This window comes from Ranitomeya variabilis, chromosome 2, assembly GCF_051348905.1.
Source record: "Ranitomeya variabilis isolate aRanVar5 chromosome 2, aRanVar5.hap1, whole genome shotgun sequence".
Classification (NCBI taxonomy): domain Eukaryota; kingdom Metazoa; phylum Chordata; class Amphibia; order Anura; family Dendrobatidae; genus Ranitomeya; species Ranitomeya variabilis.
In genome coordinates, this window is record NC_135233.1 from 772,893,391 (window position 1) to 772,910,762 (window position 17,372).

Genomic DNA, 17,372 nt, shown 5'->3' on the forward strand with positions numbered 1-17,372 from the left:
ATGTTAACTGTAGCACCGGGTCTTAGTTTGTCTAGCTCCTGTTTGGGGACTAGATACATTTTCTCTGTATGCTCCATTATCTTCCTGCGAGCAGACTTGTTATTATAGGGATTGCAAAAGCTAAAAGAGGGCCGATAAACCCACCGGCCTGCTTTAGTAGCCGCTTCTTTTTCTTTTTGGGCTGAGATCTGTTGCTCAGGGTTCTTATAGCTTTACGCCACTTCTTTAATATGCCTTTTTGACGCTCTTTCAGCGGAATCCTGCCTTTTAAGATGTTTAAAGCAATCTCGCCTATGGCTGTAATTAAATCAATGCTTGCATTGCGCAAAATAGACTTTCAGACAGCGGGGGTTGCTTTCACCAGAGTTTTTAAGAGAGCCCAGTTACGCCGGAGTCTCTCAGACATCTTTACAGCACAATGCACACAGCGTAGAATGTCTGATACCTGGGTAAAATTCACTTTTTAGAAGTGTTTTTCTTTTGAACATAGACAGCAGGTAACGCTGGTGGAAACAATCCGGTCCTTAAGCGAAGATCCTCAGGGGTATTAGCTCTCAAATCTACAAGCAAATACCCATAAGGCTCCCACGTGGCATCTTCAAAAGCTTCTAGGAAAAAACGTGTTTTTCTGGGGTACATCTGACGAGCTAGAGTTAAAATTTGCAATTTATCTCGGGGGTTATTAAAAAGCACCATGTACTTTATGTTTAAATTTATCGTACGGCTTTTCTTAACTCTGACAAAATATGTTTTGTACCAGGTAGAAAATGCTGAGATTTCTGTGGTGCACATACTTGGTAAAGGCTTTTTCTATCTCACAATTTTCACTAGCACTCTCCATGAGATCATCAACAATAGCCAAATTCACCTTCTACAGCGGGAATAATTTGTCATCTACGAATGTATTCGGCAGACCCTCCACAAATCTGGCGTGGGGAAAAGAGAGAGAGATTTCATCATATAGTTTCTGCCAACACGAATAAAACCAAACAATATTATCAGGTTTCTGAGAAAAATTAGTTTCAATATTATATAGCAGCTGTTTTACAAAATAGCTCTTTCCAGAATTAGACGGTCCTGCTAGAATGCATGAGAATGGGTGTTGCAGGCGTGTATCCATCACCAAAATACGCGACTAATAGCCAAAAGGCAGGGTGGTAAAATCGTAAATTAGTCGCCGCTTTGTGTAAACGCACTTTTGTGTTTTGCGTAATGGCCTCGTTTCAATCTCCCAACACTTTTTATTTCTCACAATGGACGGTTGCTGTACGACAATGGACTGTATCTGTGTCAGAATTGCGCGGGTAGTCCAGAACTAGATCTTTTAGACTGTTGAAATTAATAGATTGAGAGTTACCGACATTTAGTGTTATCCCCTTAACTTTTAAGACAGTTTTACCGGTGTTGAGTTTGTATCCGTACGTTTTGGGGCCCGCGGATACAAATTCTGTGATGTGTGTACCATCGGGTGTACCATCGGGTATTTCACTTGTCAGTTCCCCCAGGTAATCGCCTAAAGGCAGCTGCCACTCACCATCTCGCTGTACAAAAATAACTGAATCTGTGTCGTGATAAAGGCACCTCTCCTGCAGCCGGTCCAGCAGCGAATAGAGCTCTAACCGGGCATACGCTGTTGTAAAACACGCTATAAAAATGTTTGTGTTTTTGTTGAGTGTGTGGTGGCCTTTTGCGTATTTCCAGTTAATGGTTGCGGAGTCATCATCAAGGAAATGTAACATTGAGATGTCATAGTAAGGCAAGAACAAATACTTTAAAAGCTCATCTGGATCCCTAACAATGCTGGTACATGATAAATTAGATCTCTGAGCAATCTTTCCCCATAAAGAATTTAAGAAAAGCTTGGAGATCTGTCTCTTAGCAGGATTGACAGCTATATTTTCAGGCCGTAATTGGACACCTTCTTTTTCAAGAAAAGAGTCAATGTACTGCCTTTTCTTGTCCTCATCAGTGCACCAGCTAGGGTAACCAGAGGCTTCCTGCTTATCCCTAAGATGTAATTTAATGTAGGGAGCAAACAGTTCGTCAGTGGTTTTAGGAAAATGCCATATTTCATAGATGTGCATGATCCGATACCCTTTTTCTATCGCCATCTCGAGCTCTATAGTGCACCAGGTGCCTGTCAGGGCACGTTCTTCATCACTATGAGCACAAACACCTGCCTGGGAATTTACAGCACAAGTGTAGCAAAGGGGAAACAATAATTTTTTGTTGAGGTTTACTGGTAGAACTGGAAAAAATAAATCTCTCGGTGGGTAGACCTTGACTTTAGCAATGCCAAAGTATTTTTTAATGAATCCAAAATTGTCATAGATGATGTCTGGATGGCCTACAGGGTATGTTTTAGTTTTGTTTACAAAGGGGTACAAACTGGTGAAATCGTAGTAATGTAAAGTCTCCCCTTCTTCCAGATGGTGATAGAGCTTAATGGCGTTAGTTCGGCCGCCATAAAGCGCATCACGGGGCTTTAAAGGAACGGGGAATTCCATCTGGTGGAGAAATGTTTGAAGGTTAGAATCATTTTCAACCATTTCATTCCACTCATGCTCCAACATCACTCTCACTGTGTACCCGCAGCACTGTAAGTAACGCTTTTTAGCTAAACAGGTGTAATATAACTGGCCATAGGACGTGTTTGTGACCTTATTCGTGTCATTTTCATTATAGCACACGGGACAACCGTGGTAAAAACATCCCTGAAATTCAAAGGCTATGTGTTGGCCATTAACATAGGCATAACCATCTAGAAAATATTTCCCGACCTGTTTTTCACCGCATCTCAAGCGCTTTTTTGTTGTGTGATAATTATTGCCTGGCAAAATGGCGATGGTCTTTTTTGGAAGAAATTTAAATCGGTACATTGCCATACACACCGAGGCCAGGGTGATGAGCTGAAAAGGATCAACACATCTGCTCACTACAATCGTTTGCTTTTGATGCTTACAGTATTTTTTGACATTTTTCTGTGTCATTTGCATAATACGCTCTCTATAGATCTCGCAGGCGTGTCTCAGAATTTCAACATCTTGTTTGCAATAAGATTTTAGCTCAGCCTTGACGTCAAAAGTTGTATTTACCTGTGTCACATACCACTCTAGGAACTCTGACTTCTCACCAGGTGACATGTACTCTACCCCATAATATTTTACATCTGGTATGGGGCCTACATAATATTGGTTTTCTCTGGTATTAAAAAAGTGTGGAAAATGGCCTTTGCCTCCTGAAAAGCCCATGGCCTGTGGTAATTTACTGAGTTTCATGGGGATAAAATTTAGAGAGTCTATGAACCTTATAGACAGATCGTGTAGCGTCACACACAAGAGACGGCCACCTTGGGTTATCAACTGTACCTGTAGTTTTTCAGAAATCAGCTCCTTAACAATAAAGTATGAGTCGTATCTACCGCCATTGTGGGCAATAAATGTATGATCTGAAAATTTACCGCTTGTAAAGAACTGTACAAAGTCATGGGTACAGGTATCCCCCTCAAACTCCCAGGAGGGGTGATCATACAACGTTGTAGCATAAATGTAATTTGGGATGTGCGTGTCTGTCTCCTGCATACATTCAAAATCATAAAAGATATAACAATCTGACTCATCCTGTGCTACATACTTCCGCATGTAACAAAGATGGGCATCGAATTTATTTATACGGCTGCGACATACAGGACAGCGCAAACAATTACATCTATGCTCAGTTTCGCTATTTCTGAGAACAAAACGGTTGCATTTATCACAAAATGTTTTAAGCCTGCAGAATGCCGGATCGCCTACAGCCAGTTGTGTGTGATAATCTAGGCATTCGCTCGAGCGGCAATAAGCCCTGCAAACAGGGCACCGGGGCTGTTGGGCGACACTGCTTTCTACACAATCCTCTCTCTGACAGGCTTTACAAAAATACTGACAGGAATGCTTGTTCTTGTGATGAAACACTGAATTGCATAGCTCACAAAAGTAATCAGCGCCGATAAAACCCTTCATATTTTTGATACCGTAGTAGTGATTATCATGGAACAATATGAATACGGTTTTACCATTAGCTGTATTGTCGCTCTGAAAGTAACGCCAATCACCCTGACTATAGTACAGTACTTTAATGGTTACCCCCAAATATTTTTCAAATGCCGGGATGTCGCTAAAACTCACTAATCAATCATCAGGGATGCCCAGTGCTGTGTGTATGTTTTTAGAGCGGCTCAGTAAAACAGCATCAACGAGATCCGTGTCGTCCATCAGGGCGCACACACTAGCAGCCAAACACAGATTTGTCGTGTAATTGTTAAAATCATACAGCCATTGCCTCTTTTGTTTAATGATCCGACTGCTCGCTATAGATTTCAACCGCCTTTTTTGTTTTACACCACCGCGTCGTTTTTTAATGATGATGACGACTAGCTTTAGCGAATTGGTTGCTATGCATTCAGCGTTACTTTGAAGTGTGCGGGCAACAGCATTTAAAAAAGATTCAGAATTAAAATCTTCCCTGGTCTGTTTTGTAGCGGAAATAGGGTCTAGAGTATCACCACCTTCAAGTCTTAACTGTACAAAGTCACCAGGTTCAATGTCCTTGATGATTCTATCCAGTAATGACTGAATGCCGTCATGAACAATATACACGCCCTCTACAAGTGATTGTACACGCTCCAAATTTACAAATCTAAAATGATTTGTATGTATATGCCCGTTGAAATTGCGGAGAGCCCTTTGATGATGATAGATGCGTTGTAAAAATACTGTATGATCGGGGTACAACACATCACCATCAGCGGCAGCGGCAACGTCTGAGGCTTGTGAATTTTGTGTAGATGCATGCATGGCATCTGCAGAGATGTCTCGGCTATGTGAATGCTGGTCTGACGCTTGTGGCTGCAACTGTGGGGTCTGTAGAGGTATTGCAGGACACATGCCACCACTACGCCTCCTAGCGCATAGCGAGCGTCTGGTGCTGACCAAACATTTTAGAGCTCTCTTTATAACTCTAGCCCTATTATAGCTGGGTAGTGTTGGTTTAGGTGGTTTATGCATACCGTGGCCAACCATATTCAGTCATAATGGGCTAGCGGCAGATGCTGTCTCGCCAGCCAGCTGCAGATTCCGGAGTGCATATAGTTCGGCCTTATTAGTATGTGTTGGGGCTCGTGTTGATAATAATTTTTCAAAAGTATCACAAAAAAACATTATGTTGGGGCCCCAGAGTTTGTAGCGTAAGTAGCGGGTGAACTGTTCCTGAAACACAGTCATTTCAGCGATCCCCCAACCGATGGATTCACGCGACAGAATTGTAGATAGCGCTTGAATCCTTGGCTTTTTACACACCTTAACACTCGCTGGTAAAGATCTCCTTAACCGTTTCTTAACATTAACAGAGTTAGATACACAAGCATGAGATGTGCCACCCAAATTAGAGGCGCCTGTGGGGGCGGCACCAGAGGAGTTAGCAGGTACAGTTAGATACGCCGCTGGCGGCTGTGTTATGACGCCAATGGCAGAGGGTCTCAGAAGTTATTACCAAGTCTGCAAACACAAAAAACCAGCTCATAGGGCAGTGGTAACTAGGCTGACTGTATACATGATCCTAGCACCACAAATAGCAGCAGCCGGGGAACGTACCTACGTTGGTTCTAGACGTCTCACGCCAGCCGGAGAACTAACTAACCCTAGAAGGGAAAAGATAGACCTTTCTTGCCTCCAGAGAAAAGACCCCAAAAGTTGGATACAAGCCCCCAACAAATAATAACGGTGAGGTAAGAGGAAAAGACAAACGTAAGAATGAGCTAGGTATTTAGCAAAGAGAGGCCCACTAGCTAATAGCAGAATATAGTAAGATAACTTATATGGTCAGCAAAAACCCTATCAAAAATATCCACGCTGGAAATTCAAGAACCCCCGAACCGTCTAACGGCCCGGGGGGAGAACACCAGCCCCCTAGAGCTTCCAGCAAAATCAGGAATCACATTTAGTGCAAGCTGGACAAAAAATAAGAGCAATGCAAATAACCAAAAAACAAGGAAGCAGGACTTAGCTTATTTTGCAAGAACCAGGACCAGCAGACAGGAGCAAACAGAAAGGAACTGATTACAACGATGCCAGGCACCAGACTGAAAATCCAGGAAGCTTAAATAGCAACACCCCTGGACTAACGAGCCAGGTGGGTACCAAGCTGGGGAAAGAAACTCAAAGTGCCATGTCGCTAGTGACCACAAGAGGGAGACAAACAATCCAATTCACAACAGTACCCCCCCTTAAGGAGGGGTCACCGAACCCTCACCAAGACCACCAGGACGATCAGGATGAGCAGCGTGAAAGGCACGAACCAAATCGGCCGCATGAACATCAGAGGCGACCACCCAGGAATTATCCTCCTGACCATAGCCCTTCCACTTGACCAGATACTGAAGCCTCCGTCTGGAGAGACGAGAATCCAAGATCTTCTCCACCACGTACTCCAACTCGCCCTCAACCAACACCGGAGCAGGAGGCTCAACAGAAGGAACCACAGGCACAACGTAGCGCCGCAACAAAGACCTATGGAACACATTGTGAATGGCAAACGACACCGGAAGATCCAAGTGAAAGGACACTGGATTAAGGATTTCCAAAATCTTATAAGGACTGATGAAGCGAGGCTTAAATTTAGGAGAGGAGACCTTCATAGGAACAAACCGAGAAGACAGCCACACCAAATCCCCAACACGAAGTCGGGGACCCACACCGCGGTGGCGGTTGGCAAAACGCTGAGCCTTCTCCTGTGACAACTTCAAGTTGTCCACCACATGATTCCAGATCCGCTGCAACCTATCCACCACAGAATCCACCCCAGGACAGTCAGAGGGCTCAACATGTCCCGAGGAAAAACGAGGATGAAAACCAGAGTTGCAGAAAAATGGCGAAACCAAAGTAGCGGAACTAGCCCGATTATTAAGGGCAAACTCAGCCAATGGCAAGAAGGTCACCCAATCATCCTGATCTGCAGAAACAAAACACCTCAAATAAGCCTCCAGAGTCTGATTTGTTTGCTCCGTTTGGCCATTAGTCTGAGGATGAAAGGCAGACGAAAATGACAAATCAATGCCCATCTTAGCACAAAAGGATCGCCAGAACCTGGAAACAAACTGGGATCCTCTGTCAGACACGATATTCTCAGGAATGCCGTGCAAACGAACCACATTCTGAAAGAACAAAGGAACCAGATCGGAAGAGGAAGGCAGCTTAGGCAAAGACACCAAATGGACCATCTTGGAAAAGCGATCACATACCACCCAGATGACAGACATGCCCTGAGACACCGGAAGATCTGAAATGAAATCCATGGAAATGTGTGTCCAAGGCCTCTTCGGGACAGGCAAGGGCAAGAGCAACCCGCTGGCACGAGAACAGCAAGGCTTAGCTCGAGCACAAGTCCCACAGGACTGCACAAATGACCGCACATCCCGTGACAAGGAAGGCCACCAAAAGGACCTAGCTACCAAATCTCTGGTGCCAAAAATCCCCGGATGCCCTGCCAACACCGAGGAATGAACCTCGGAAATGACTCTGCTGGTCCATTTTTTAGGAACAAACAGTCTGTCAGGTGGACAAGAGTCAGGTCTACCAGCCTGAAATCTCTGCAACACACGTCGCAAATCCGGAGAAATGGCTGACAAGATTACTCCCTCTTTAAGAATACCAGCTGGCTCTGAGACTCCAGGAGAGTCAGGCACAAAGCTCCTTGAAAGAGCATCAGCCTTCACATTCTTTGAACCTGGTAAATATGAGACCACAAAGTCAAAACGGGAGAAAAACAATGACCAACGGGCCTGTCTAGGATTCAGGCGTTTAGCAGACTCGAGATACATCAGATTTTTGTGATCAGTCAAGACCACCACACGATGCTTAGCACCCTTGAGCCAATGACGCCACTCCTCAAATGCCCACTTCATGGCCAACAACTCCCGATTGCCAACATCATAATTCCGCTCAGCAGGCGAAAACTTCCTAGAAAAAAAAGCACATGGTCTCATTACAGAGCAACCAGGGCCTCTCTGCGACAAAACGGCCCCTGCCCCGATCTCAGAAGCATCCACTTCAACCTGAAAGGGAAGTGAGACATCAGGCTGGCACAAAACAGGCGCCGAAGTAAACCGGCGCTTCAGCTCTTGGAAAGCTTCCACGGCTGCAGGAGCCCAGTTAGCAACATCAGAACCTTTGTTGGTCATATCCGTCAAAGGTTTAACAACGCTAGAAAAGTTAGCGATAAAACAACGGTAGAAGTTAGCAAAACCCAAGAACTTCTGAAGACTCTTAACTGACGTGGGTTGAGTCCAATCATGAATAGCTCGGACCTTGACTGGGTCCATCTCCACCGCAGAAGGGGAAAAAATAAAACCCAAAAAGGGAACCTTCTGTACTCCAAAGAGACACTTTGAGCCCTTAACAAACAAAGCATTCTCACGCAAAACCTGAAACACCATCCTGACCTGCTTTACATGGGAGTCCCAATCATCAGAAAAAAACAGAATATCATCCAGATAAACAATCATAAATTTACCCAGATACTTCCGGAAGATATCATGCATAAAGGACTGAAACACTGAAGGAGCATTAGAGAGCCCAAAATGCATCACCAAGTACTCAAAATGACCTTCGGGCGTATTAAATGCAGTTTTCCATTCATCTCCTTGCTTAATGCGCACAAGGTTGTACGCACCACGAAGATCTATCTTGGTGAACCACTTGGCACCCTTAATCCGGGCAAACAAGTCCGACAACAGAGGCAAAGGATACTGAAATTTATCAGTGATTTTATTCAGAAGCCGATAGTCTATACAAGGTCTCAAAGATCCGTCCTTCTTTGCCACAAAAAAGAATCCCGCACCAAGAGGGGAAGAGGATGGACGGATATGCCCCTTCTCCAGAGACTCCTTGATATATGAACGCATTGCGGTATGCTCAGGTACTGACAGATTAAATAATCTTCCCTTAGGAAATTTACTACCTGGAGTCAAATCTATAGCGCAGTCACAGTCCCTATGAGGAGGAAGAGCACTGGACCTGGACTCGCTGAATACATCCTGATAATCAGACAAATACTCAGGAACTTCCGAAGGAGTAGAGGAAGCAATAGACACCGGCGGGGAATCACCATGAATTCCCTGACAGCCACAACTTGACACAGACATTGCCTTCCAATCCAAGACTGGATTATGGGTCTGTAACCATGGCAGACCCAAAATGACCAAATCATGCATTTTATGCAGAACAAGAAAACGAATCACCTCCCGATGTTCAGGAGTCATGCACATGGTTACCTGTGTCCAAAACTGCGGCTTATTTTCCGCCAATGGCGTAGCATCAATACCTCTAAGAGGGATAGGATTTACCAACGGCTCAAGAACAAAACCACAGCGCTTGGCAAATGACAGATCCATAAGACTCAGGGCAGCACCTGAATCCACAAACGCCATAACAGGGTAGGAAGACAATGAGCAAATTAAAGTCACAGACAAAATAAATTTAGGTTGCAAATTACCAATGGCGACAGGACTAACAACCCTTGTTAGGCGTTTAGAGCATGCTGATATAACATGTGTAGAATCACCACAGTAAAATCACAACCCATTCTGACGTCTATGATTTTTCCGTTCATTTCTAGTCTGAATTCTACCACATTGCATTAAATCAGGTGTTTGTTCAGACAACACCACCAGAGGATTAGCGGATTTGTGCTCCCGCAAACGCCGGTCAATTTGAATAGCCAGCGCCATGGAATCATTCAGACTTGTAGGAATAGAGAAACCCACCATCACATTCTTAATGGCTTCAGAAAGGCCATTTCTGAAATTTGCGGCCAGAGCACACTCATTCCACTGAGTAAGCACGGACCATTTCCGAAATTTTTGGCAATACACTTCAGCTTCATCCTGGCCCTGAGAGATAGCCAGCAAGGCTTTTTCTGCCTGAATTTCAAGATTGGGTTCCTCGTAAAGCAACCCGAGCTCCAGAAAAAACGCATCACTATTTGCCAATGCCGGATCTCCTGGCGCTAACGAGAAAGCCCAATCCTGAGGGTCGCCCCGCAAGAAAGAGATAACAATTTTAACTTGCTGAGCTGAGTCTCCAGACGAACGGGGTCTCAGAGATAGAAACAATTTACAATTATTCCTGAAATTCCTAAACTTAAATCGGTCTCCAGAGAACAGTTCAGGAATAGGTATTTTAGGTTCAGACATAGGACTACTGGTAACAAAATCTTGAATGCCCTGCACACGAGCAGCAAGCTGATCCACACTAGTAATCAAAGTCTGGACATTCATGTCTGCAGCAAGCTCAAGCCACTCAGAGGTAAAGGAGAGGAAGAAAGAGAAAGAAAAAAAAAAAATCAGAATTTCCTTTCTTATTATCCCACTTCTGCAATGCATTAAACATTCACCTTCGGCCTGGCACACTGTTATGAACCCAATGGCAGAGGGTCTCAGAAGTTATTACCAAGTCTGCAAACACAAAAAACCAGCTCATAGGGCAGTGGTAACTAGGCTGACTGTATACCTGATCCTAGCACCACAAATAGCAGCAGCCGGGGAACGTACCTACGTTGGTTCTAGACGTCTCGCGCCAGCCGGAGAACTAACTAACCCTAGAAGGGAAAAGATAGACCTTTCTTGCCTCCAGAGAAAAGACCCCAAAAGTTGGATACAAGCCCCCAACAAATAATAACGGTGAGGTAAGAAGAAAAGACAAACGTAAGAATGAACTAGGTATTTAGCAAATAGAGGCCCACTGACTAATAGCAGAATATAGTAAGATGACTTATACGGTCAGCAAAAACCCTATCAAAATTTCCACACTGAATATTCAAGAACCCCCGAACCGTCTAACGGCCCGGGGGGAGAATATCAGCCCCCTAGAGCTTCCAGCAAAATCAGGAATCACATTTAGTGCAAGCTGGACAAAAAATAAGAGCAATGCAAATAACCAAAAAACAAGGAAGCAGGACTTAGCTTATTTTGCAAGAACCAGGACCAGCAGACAGGAGCAAACAGAAAGGAACTGATTTCAACGATGCCAGGCACCAGACTGAAAATCCAGGAAGCTTAAATAGCAACACCCCTGGACTAACGAGCCAGGTGGGTACCAAGCTGGGGAAAGAAACTCAAAGTGTCATGTCGCTAGTGACCACAAGAGGGAGCCAAATAATCCAATTCACAACACGGCTGCATAGTGTGTGCCATACGTATAATGATCGGTTCTACGGCTGGTTGCTTACCATCAGCGAGCTGATCAATCGCGCGATCAAGAGCTTCACCAGTCATCGTGGCTGTGACACCCACAGCGCCGGATGTGTTTGCTGGCTCTGTAATATGATTTGTTTTTCGCTTATGTTTTCGGGGTGCCTCTACCACTTCTGGGTATAGTAGCGCTGGGTCATTCACATGGCTGGTCGATGTCTGCTCAGTACTTGAATAGGGTATTTCATGCTGGGCCGCAGACACAGGGTTTCCCAGTCCGTGCACCACACAGGTCGACGATTCTGGGGCTGTTCTAACAGGTCCATTAGACAACTGTATTGGCGGCCACACTGGTGCTGCGCCATTCTCGGAGATCTGTAGTGGTTGTAGCGGTGCTGGTGGCGATTTTCTCATGACTTTGCGTTTAGCTGCGGGAAAGATTATACATGTGTCAGATATGTGCGCGAGCGCCGCGTGTTGCTGCGCTTAGCTGCTGGAAAGATTATACATGTGCCAGTTATGTGCGAGACCGCTGCATGACGCGGCGCTTAGCTGGTGGAAAGATTATACATGTGTCAGATATGTGTCAGATATGTGTCAGATATGCGTCAGATAGGTGTGGAACCAGGATCTCATTGGAGAAGCACGTGTATCATTGATTGTACAGAGAGTGTGCATGTATATCAAAATATACACTTACGGACTAGCGATGTGGGGTGGATGATTGCCGTGGCGGCTTCTGGAGCTTCTGTGAGATTATACACTTTACAGGCTATAAATAAAGATATAGGGCTTAGTAGTGGCGAGGGGGATTTTCTCAGAGCGGCTGTGCAAAAACACGTTTTCATGCGATTGCTACCTTTTCCTTTCTTGCTCGCAGGTCTTCGCGGTTTTTTAGGCGCTCTAGAAACCGGGCTGTTTCTCGGTGTGGGGGTCTGGTACAACAGGTCTTCAGCGGTCATCTGATTGTGTTCCGAGGTAATTGGTTCTGGATAGGGTTGAGCGACTTTTATTTTTATAGGATCGGGTCGGGTTTCACGAAACCCGACTTTCTCAAAAGTCGGGTCGAGTGAAATCGGCCGATCCTATAAAAAAGTCGGGGTCGGGGTCGGCCGAAACTCGAAACCCAATGCAGTGCAATGTGTCATGATTCTCAATGGCGAGAGAACATAGCCCAGCATATATGAGAACTAGCTCTTGGAAGATGGAAACTATACTGACCATGAACTAAACCTGCCGCACAACTAGAAGTGGCCGGGTAGCATGCCTACGTTTTTTAACCCTGGATGCCCAGCGCCAGCCGGAGAACTACCTAATCCTAGCAGAGGAAAAGACAGTCCTGGCTCACCTCTAGAGAAATTTTCCCAAAAGGCAGACAGAGGCCCCCACATATATTGGCGGTGATTTTAGATGAAATGACAAACGTAGTATGAAAATAGGTTTAGCAAAATCGAGGTCCGCTTTCTAGATAGCAGGAAGACAGAAAGGACACTTTCATGGTCAGCAGAAAACCCTATCAAAACACCATCCAGAAATTCCTTTAAGACTCTAGCATTAACTCATAACACCAGAGTGGCAATTTCCGATCACAAGAGCTTTCCAGACACAGTAACGAAACAGCAGCTGTGAACAGGAACAAAATGCAAAAACACACAAGGACAAAAGTCCAACTTAGCTGGGAGTTGTCTAGTAGCAGGAACAAGCACAGAAGGCTTCTGATTACATTGTTGACCGGCAAGAAACTGACAGAGGAGCAAGGTTATATAGCGACTCCCACATCCTGATAGGAGCAGGTGAACAGAGGGGATGATGCACACAAGTTCAATTCCACAAGTGGCCACCGGGGGAGCCCAGAATCCAATTTCACAACAGTACCCCCCCCTCAAGGAGGGGGCACCGAACCCTCACCAGAACCACCAGGGCGATCAGGATGAGCCCTATGAAAGGCACGGACAAGATCGGAGGCATGAACATCAGAGGCAGTGACCCAAGAATTATCCTCCTGACCGTATCCCTTCCATTTGACCAGATACTGGAGTCTCCGTCTGGAAACACGAGAGTCTAAGATCTTTTCCACAACGTACTCCAACTCACCCTCAACCAACACCGGAGCAGGAGGCTCAACGGAAGGCACAACCGGTACCTCATACCTGCGCAACAATGACCGATGAAAAACATTATGAATCGAAAAGGATGCAGGGAGGTCCAAACGGAAGGACACAGGGTTAAGAATCTCCAATATCTTGTACGGGCCGATGAACCGAGGCTTAAACTTAGGAGAAGAAACCCTCATAGGGACAAAACGAGAAGACAACCACACCAAGTCCCCAACACAAAGCCGAGGACCAACACGACGACGGCGGTTGGCAAAAAGCTGAGTCTTCTCCTGGGACAACTTCAAATTGTCCACCACCTGCCCCCAAATCTGATGCAACCTCTCCACCACAGCATCCACTCCAGGACAATCCGAAGATTCCACTTGACCGGAGGAAAATCGAGGATGAAACCCCAAATTACAGAAAAACGGGGACACCAAGGTGGCAGAGCTGGCCCGATTATTGAGGGCGAACTCCGCCAAAGGCAAAAAAGCAACCCAATCATCCTGATCCGCAGACACAAAACACCTCAAATATGTCTCCAAGGTCTGATTAGTCCGCTCGGTCTGGCCATTAGTCTGAGGGTGGAAAGCAGACGAAAAAGACAAATCTATGCCCATCCTAGCACAGAATGCCCGCCAAAATCTAGACACGAATTGGGTCCCTCTGTCAGAAACGATATTCTCAGGAATACCATGCAAACGAACAACATTTTGAAAAAACAGAGGAACCAACTCGGAAGAAGAAGGCAACTTAGGCAAGGGAACCAGATGGACCATCTTAGAGAAACGGTCACACACCACCCAGATGACAGACATCTTCTGAGAAACAGGCAGATCCGAAATAAAATCCATCGAGATGTGCGTCCAAGGCCTCTTCGGGATAGGCAAGGGCAACAACAATCCACTAGCCCGAGAACAACAAGGCTTGGCCCGAGCACAAACGTCACAAGACTGCACAAAGCCTCGCACATCTCGTGACAGGGAAGGCCACCAGAAGGACCTTGCCACCAAATCCCTGGTACCAAAGATTCCAGGATGACCTGCCAACGCAGAAGAATGAACCTCAGAGATGACTCTACTGGTCCAATCATCAGGAACAAACAGTCTACCAGGTGGGCAACGATCAGGTCTATCCGCCTGAAACTCCTGCAAGGCCCGCCGCAGGTCTGGAGAAACGGCAGACAATATCACTCCATCTTTAAGGATACCTGTGGGCTCAGAATTACCAGGGGAGTCAGGCTCAAAACTCCTAGAAAGGGCATCCGCCTTAACATTCTTAGAACCCGGTAGGTACGACACCACAAAATTAAACCGAGAGAAAAACAACGACCAGCGCGCCTGTCTAGGATTCAGGCGCCTGGCAGACTCAAGGTAAATTAAATTTTTGTGGTCAGTCAATACCACCACCTGATGTCTGGCCCCCTCAAGCCAGTGACGCCACTCCTCAAAAGCCCACTTCATGGCCAAAAGCTCCCGATTCCCAATATCATAATTCCGCTCGGCGGGCGAAAATTTACGGGAAAAAAAAGCACAAGGTCTCATCACGGAGCAGTCGGAACTTCTCTGCGACAACACCGCCCCAGCTCCGATTTCAGAAGCGTCGACCTCAACCTGAAAAGGAAGAGCAACATCAGGCTGACGCAACACTGGGGCGGAAGAAAAGCGGCGCTTGAGCTCCCGAAAGGCCTCCACAGCATCAGGGGACCAATCAGCAACATCAGCACCCTTCTTAGTCAAATCAGTCAATGGTTTTACAACATCAGAAAAACCAGCAATAAATCGACGATAAAAGTTAGCAAAGCCCAAAAATTTCTGAAGACTCTTAAGAGAAGAGGGTTGCGTCCAATCACCAATAGCCTGAACCTTGACAGGATCCATCTCGATGGAAGAGGGGGAAAAAATGTATCCCAAGAAAGAAATCTTTTGAACCCCAAAAACACACTTAGAACCCTTCACACACAAGGAATTAGACCGCAAAACCTGAAAAACCCTCCTGACCTGCTGGACATGAGAGTCCCAGTCATCCGAAAAAATCAGAATATCATCCAGATACACAATCATAAATTTATCCAAATAATCGCGGAAAATGTCATGCATAAAGGACTGGAAGACTGAAGGGGCATTTGAAAGACCAAAAGGCATCACCAAATACTCAAAATGGCCCTCGGGCGTATTAAATGCGGTTTTCCACTCATCCCCCTGCTTGATTCGCACCAAATTATACGCCCCACGGAGATCAATCTTAGAGAACCACTTGGCCCCCTTTATACGAGCAAACAAATCAGTAAGCAGTGGTAACGGATATTGATATTTAACCGTGATTTTATTCAAAAGTCGATAATCAATACACGGCCTCAAAGAGCCGTCTTTCTTAGACACAAAGAAAAAACCGGCTCCTAAGGGAGATGACGAAGGACGAATATGTCCCTTTTCCAAGGACTCCTTTATATATTCTCGCATAGCAGCGTGTTCAGGCACAGACAGATTAAATAAACGACCCTTAGGGTATTTACTACCCGGAATCAAGTCTATGGCACAATCGCACTCCCGGTGCGGAGGTTGTGAACCAACCTTGGGTTCTTCAAAAACGTCACGAAAGTCAGACAAGAATTCAGGAATCTCAGAGGGAATAGATGATGAAATGGAAACCAAAGGTACGTCCCCATGATTTCCTTTACATCCCCAGCTTAACACAGACATAGCTCTCCAGTCGAGGACTGGGTTATGAGATTGCAGCCATGGCAATCCCAGCACCAAAACATCATGTAGATTATACAGCACCAGAAAGCGAATAACCTCCTGGTGATCCAGATTAACACGCATAGTCACTTGTGTCCAGTATTGTGGTTTATTACTAGCCAATGGGGTGGAGTCAATCACTTTCAGAGGTATCGGAGCCTCCAGTGGCTCCAAATCATACCCACAGCGTTTGGCAAAGGACCAATCCATAAGACTCAAAGCAGCGCCAGAGTCGACATAGGCGTCCGCGGTAATAGATGACAAAGAACAAATCAGGGTCACAGATAGAATAAACTTAGACTGTAAAGTGCTAATTGAAACAGACTTGTCAGGCTTCTTAGTACGCTTAAAGCATGCTGATATAACATGAGTTGAATCACCACAATAGAAGCACAACCCATTTTTTCGTCTAAAATTCTGCCGCTCGCTTCTGGACAGAATTCTATCACATTGCATATTTTCTGGCATTTTCTCAGTAGACACCGCCAAATGGTGCACAGGTTTGCGCTCCCGCAGACGCCTATCGATGTGAATAGCCATCGTCATGGACTCATTCAGACTCGCAGGCACAGGGAACCCCACCATAACATCCTTAATGGCATCAGAGAGACCTTCTCTGAAAATCGCCGCCAGGGCGCACTCATTCCACTGAGTAAGCACAGACCATTTGCGGAATTTTTGGCAGTATATTTCAGCTTCATCTTGCCCCTGAGACAAGGACATCAAGGCCTTTTCCGCCTGAAGCTCTAAATGAGGTTCCTCATAAAGCAACCCCAAGGCCAGAAAAAACGCATCCACATTGAGCAACGCAGGATCCCCTGGTGCCAATACAAAAGCCCAGTCTTGAGGGTCGCCCCGGAGCAAGGAAATTACAATCCTGACCTGCTGTGCAGGGTCTCCGGCAGAGCGAGACTTCAGGGACAAAAACAATTTGCAATTATTTTTAAAATTTTGAAAGTGAGATCTATTCCCCGAGAAGAATTCAGGCAAAGGAATTCTAGGCTCAGACATAGGTGCATGAACAACAAAATCTTGCAAATTTTGTACCTTTGTGGCGAGATTATTCAAACCTGTAGCTACACTCTGAAGATCCATTAGAAACAGGTGAACACAGAGCCATTCAAGGATTAGAAGGAGAGAAAGAGAGGAAGGCTGCAGTATAGGCAGACTAGCAAGTGATTCAATTAAGAGCACACTCAGAACTAGAGGAAAAAAAAAAAAAAAATTGTAGCAGACTTCTTTTTTCTCTCCTTTCTCAGCCAGTAATTTAACCCTTTTTTGGGCCGGTCAAACTGTCATGTTTCTCAATGG